Below are 5,847 nucleotides of genomic sequence, written 5' to 3' on the forward strand. Positions count from 1 at the left end.
GAGTGTGGGAAGAACTTCAGCCAATCCTCCACCCTGGCTCGGCACCAGCTCATCCACACACGTGAGAAGCCACATCAGTGCTCAGTGTGTGGGAAGAGCTTCAGGCAGGTCTCCGACCTGGCCAAACACCAGCTTATCCACACGGGGGAGAAGCCACATCAGTGCTCAGAGTGTGGGAAGACCTTCAACCGATCCTTCAACCTGACCCAACACCAACTCATCCACACAAGTGAGAAGCCACATCAGTGCTCAGAGTGTGGGAAGAGCTTTAGAGAGGTCTGCAACCTCACCAAACACCAGTTCATCCATACGGGAGTGAAACCGCATCGGTGCTCAGAGTGTGGGAAGACTTTCAACCGATCCTCCAACCTGACTCGGCACCAGCTTATTCACAGAGGTGAGAAGCCACATCAGTGCTCGGAGTGTGGGAAGAGCTTCACCCAATCCTCCAGCCTGGCCCGGCACCAGCTCATCCACATAGAGAAGAAAGCACATTAGTGGTTAGTGTTGGAAATGTTTCCTCTGCTTCTCCAAGTTGGGCTAGCACCAGTTCAGTCTCATACGGGTGCATCTGTAATGCTTCCAGCAATGCAGGAAGGGCTTGGGGGCGTATACCTGCTGAGCACCTACCAGTGTTTGCATCCAGAGAAGTAGCTTCATGCTGGTGCAGTGGAGCAAGAGTCCACCCACTGTTCAGCCCTGATAGGGCACTGCAGAACCCAAAGGACACAGGCTTGACGCCAAGGTTTGATGCAGGGGATGGGATAAAAGGCAACCTCTTAGGCAGAGGCCAGCCCAGATCCTGGGAGAACCTGTGTGCCAGCGGTGATGGCCGCTGTGTACAAAACCTGCCCGCACCGCCTCTGCCATTGTAGAGCCGTGCTCGGAGCTGTGGGGCCGGCCGCAGAGTGTCAGTGTGGTGGTGGCCGTGGCCACCATGCGGCGCAGGGTGGTGGTGGGGATGGCCGCATGCCACCCAGCCACCACCACATTGCCACTGCTGTCCTGCGGCCGGCCACACAGCTCCAGGCATGTCTCCGCGGTGGCACCGGGAGCTTTTGTATGCAGCAGCCATCTCCACTGACATGGCCCCACAGTTAAGCAGCAGCAGCGGCTGCATGCGAGTCCCCCCCCATCCCGCAGCTACGATCCCTCGCCACCGCTGCAGAGCTGGCCACAGAGCTGTGCAGCTGTCTGCATGCGAGGCTCTCCCTCCCCCAGGCAGCTTGCTGGGTGGCATGCGTGCCCCACATCGCTTGCCCACAAAGCCCCCCGCAGAGGGGCACCCCTACCCTCACACCTGCCCCCTCTCCCTCAGCCCCCAGCCACCTTCCCCATCCCTGCCTCGCAGCCCCCAAGCCCCACTTACCTCTAGGATGCAGGGGCAAAGGGCAACCCACCCTTCCAGAGAGCTTTGTATCATTAAAGAATTTCCAAAGCCTCCCTCTTGGTTTGTGTATATAATTCAGGACTGTACAATGTATTATTGAAGATTTACTTACGTATTCGCCTCTGCATTAACCAGCCAGCCTTGTCAAGCACACTCTTCTGGGCTTGTGTTGCCTGGTCATGTCGTGGTGCAGCCATTGCACTGCCTAGCCATGGCATGCAAGAGTCGGGGTATTGTCGGGGTTGTCTTGGTGGGAGAACACACAGGCATTTCTGTTGTTAGAACAGGGGACTTGGATTGCTACTGACAGTTTTGTACTCTTTGGAGTCTGGAACATAGCTGGATTTAAAGTGGAATTGAAACCTGCACTTGTTCTGTATTTTTATTTTCCATACACTTTCCAAAGTCCTTTGCGATACTTTATGTCTAACGTGGTTTTATAAAAAATTCCTAAAGTAGATAGGTAGAAAAGACAGACAGATTGTGAAGCTAACCTGGTTCACAGAGCCCCCACCCACCCCCAGTAGACTGAAGCGCAGTCAGCTTTGAGAATACGGGTGTGACAGTACATGATGGAGAAGCACACCAGTCCGGGGGTCATAGAGCATCCCATCACCTGTCTTGTATACACTCTTGCTTTAGTCAAGCACCTGCTCCCCCACGAAATCCCCCCCTCTTGCACCGTCCCTGGGTCACATCAGCATCCTCCTGCTCATCATCCCTGAAGTGCTTTGGGGCTCTCCTCTTGTGGCTAGAGGAGGCACAGCTCTCCTGTGCAAAAGATTGGAGAGTTTTTTGGGGTGGTCTATTGTCAACGTGCTCCCAGTACATCAGCCATCATGAAACTCTGTTAGAAACCCCTGTCTAAACCTTTGATCCACCCGCAAAATGAGATCACCGTTCTCATTGAATTAATTGTAGCATTTCATTACTCATGCTTTTCATAACCTCTAAATCAGCTTCCTCATTCCTCTTTAAGACACTGAACGCATCTTTAATTTCAGATGTCATTTTGGTACTGGACATTGCTAAGTTTTCGGGCGCATCTGTTAGTAGATGAGGAATATTTTCCTTAGCTGCTTTTTAATTTTTTCTATAATTACACTGACATCGAGCATTACCAGCTGTTCTCGAGGAGGTAAGGTTTGCTATCCACAGAGAAAAAGAAAGCTCTCATCGGGTCTTAGGGTACTATTAAACAACAGAGAGTCATTCTTAAAATATTTTAACAGGACAGCCACTACAAGAATTACCCGTGACAGCACACTATCTAGCACCCAAACATCTTATTAAGGCTGTACCCCCAAAATATTTGGCCTAGTATCAAGGCATCTAGTCCTTCACCTGCCTGTACCTTGTAGCTCCCCCTGAAAAATACATAGCACCATCCACCCACCAGGGAGTAGGTTAGATTTAAGGGAAATAGTGTCCCCCACCTGCTCTTGTCCCACATGTAGATCTGGGGGCACGTGGACCCCAGAAACAGACTGACTCAGCCCCAATGCCTGCAGCCTTCTTGGGGTGTGCGTACAAGCAAAAGCCATGCCCTCCCGCCCTGCACCGTGCGCCCCACACCAAAATGCAGTTTCCTCTGCAGCTGGCTTCAACATTTCCATGGCCCGCTGCTGCCCACTGGGGTGAGTGGAAACAAGCAGAGTTGTGGGGGGCTCCAGGGCTCAGTGGGGCTTGTCCCTGCTTACTCCAGCCCCTGCTGCAGAGACCCCACTGGGGATGAGAGCCTGGATCTTCACATCTCTGGGCATTGGCTCCAGCCCCGTGGGTCCATGCAGAGTGCCCGGGTGCAGTACCTTCCACAAGGAGCGGGGCCACGCTCTCCCTCCTGCCCCTCCGGGGGCCCGCTCCCAGCCCACAGGATGCAGCTGGGACCCTACCACACCAGAAACCTGTGAACTAAAGACCGTGTGTAAATCAGTAAAAAATGATGAACTTCAATAAACTAATCCGCCAATTTATCAGTGAAAATTGGTAAAAACCAAAAATGGAACTTGCAAAGTAGCCTTGGCTTGACAAGTACTTCAGCGCCAAGGAGCTTCTGGTTCCTCGTCCTGCAAACCTCTTGTCCCAGACTTGGTCAGGCAAGCATCTCTTTTAAGGATGATAGACAGCTTGTCATAAAATGGAATCGTTCTACATGAGGCACCAGACCAAGAATTATTGTCCTCTGCGTGCTGGAAGGCACACTTTAAGGCCTTCATCTTACTGCGACACTGTTCCTAGTCATGTTTGATGCCAAGTTTCTCTAATTGTTCAGCAATAGAGATGTAAACAAGTTTATTCCTGTAGTTTTCCAGTTCCAGCACTTTCCCTTCACCCCAAATTTTAATCAGTGCCTCAACTTCTGCATAAGTCCAGTTTGGTTCCTGTCCTTGCAAAGGACGTGATCCATCACGTCTTCCACCATTGGACTTTTCTTGCTTCCGTCAACGCCAACCAAACGTAAAGCAGAGCAGATGATACCCGAAAACAGGTCCTAGCAGCAGGCTATAGAGTGTATGTCCAAGGACCTGAGACTTGTGAACCTTTTATGAAGAGAGGTATAAATAGAAGTGTGATTTGTGCAATCTCCAGACATCTGAGGCACTTCTTCACTGTTGATAGTCTAGCCCATGCCATTCAGAAGCATACTCACCCAACTCTTAAGCTGGAAATTCTTGAAAACATAGGGTGATCACTTCGGGTGAGAGAGTGCAAAACTGTTAGAATGGATCAAGGAACACATTTCCTTTAGATATGCGGGCAAAAAAAAATCCTTTATGAGCACTTTCCACAGGGTGATCAGGCTGCTTACATGGGGAAATGGGGTAGCAATTGTGGTGGTGGTCCATAACCTGTTTTTTAGGTGCAGAGCCTAGACGTTGAATATTCTGTGTGCTTGAGGGGAAACTGTGGAACAGAAACAATTTTTTCATGCAAAGACATTGGCAGGCTGCACCCATCCACGACTGAGTTTGGGAACTGAGAAGCTCTTGCTCATGCCTGGGTCATGTATGGTTTGGTGTAGAGTGTTCAAGCACGCGGGCTGGTTTTTTTGGAACGTGGTAACATTTCAGGTCTTTTCAAACAAAAAAAGGAAACCCGCGGTTGCAGGGAGCACATGGTTTGTGTAGCTATTGACATGTAAATGACACAAGTTGTCTCATGCTAATCTAGGAGTGACTTTTGCAGGCATCTGAGCAAGAGGTAACACAACAGGCAAAAATCTTTGCACATCCTGCTTGCTAAAGAAAATGTCTTCCTCGAATCCTGAGGGACTAGGGAGAAAGCAGAAGTTAATCTTGAAGGCCATCGAACATTCACATCACAGACATATGGTTTTACTGATGGGCTTCAATAACTTGATGCACCTGTGGTCTGCTCTTTTACAACTCCTGAAGAACCAATTTTGCAGGTTTGCCATGAAGAGGATGCTGTTAATTGAAGTGGGGAAGGTGCTCTCACGTCACAACAAACAGAAAGCGTGGTTGTCAAGCCACGTCATTGCTTGGAGTGCGGAAAGAGCTTCAGCCGATCCTCTAACCTGACCGAAAACTGCTTCGTCTACACAGGGGAGAATCCACATCAGTGCTCAGTGTGGGAAGAGCTTCAGACAGTTTTCCAACCTGGCCCAGCATTGTCTTATTCACACACAAGAGAAGCCACATGGGTGCATGGAGTGTGGGAAGACATTCACCCAGTCCTCTAACCTGACCCAACACTGGCTCATCCACATGGCAGCACAGCAGGGCAGGCAGCAGTGCAGGGGGTAGGGGGCCAGAGCCCCCAACATTTACCTTACCCCCCAAAACCACCCCTCCCAGCGCTGCCACCTGCACGAGAAGAGGCACGGGGCTCTCACCCTGAGCCAGCCTGGCTGATGCATGTGTGCGGTTGCAGGGACACAACCAGGCAGTAGCTCCCTGCCAGGGGAGCGATACGGAGCCTTGGGTGGGGAGAGGAGGGGAAGGGGGCTGCCTCAGCGTGATAAAGAGTTGGGGAGAGAGGAAGTCCTGGGAGGGGAAGGGATGTGGCGGGGGGGTGTCCATGTGTATGTGTGCATGCACGTGTCTGTCTGTGCCTGAGTGCACGTGTGTGCATCTCTCCTTGTGTGCTCATCTCTATGAATGTGTGCGTCTGTCTGTGTGCACACACCTTTGTGTCTGTGTGTGCACACTAGGGCATCTGTGTGCATCTGCTTCTGTGTGTGTCTGTGTGTGGGTGTCTTTGCATGCATCTGTGCATATGTTCATGGCAGGGAGAGTGTGTTTGTGTCTGTGTCCATGTGCAGAGTGAGTGAGTAGAGTATGTGCCTGATTGCATGTGTACATGCATGTGGGTGTGTATGCGTGTGCGCGCATGCATGTATGTGTGTGTGCATGTGTGTTTCCATAGATTCATAGATGTTAGGGTCGGAAGGGACCTCAATAGATCATCGAGTCCGACCCCCTGCATAGGCAGGA

The sequence above is a fragment of the Alligator sinensis genome, unplaced genomic scaffold, assembly GCF_000455745.1.
Source record: "Alligator sinensis unplaced genomic scaffold, ASM45574v1 scaffold1964_1, whole genome shotgun sequence".
Lineage (NCBI taxonomy): Eukaryota > Metazoa > Chordata > Crocodylia > Alligatoridae > Alligator > Alligator sinensis.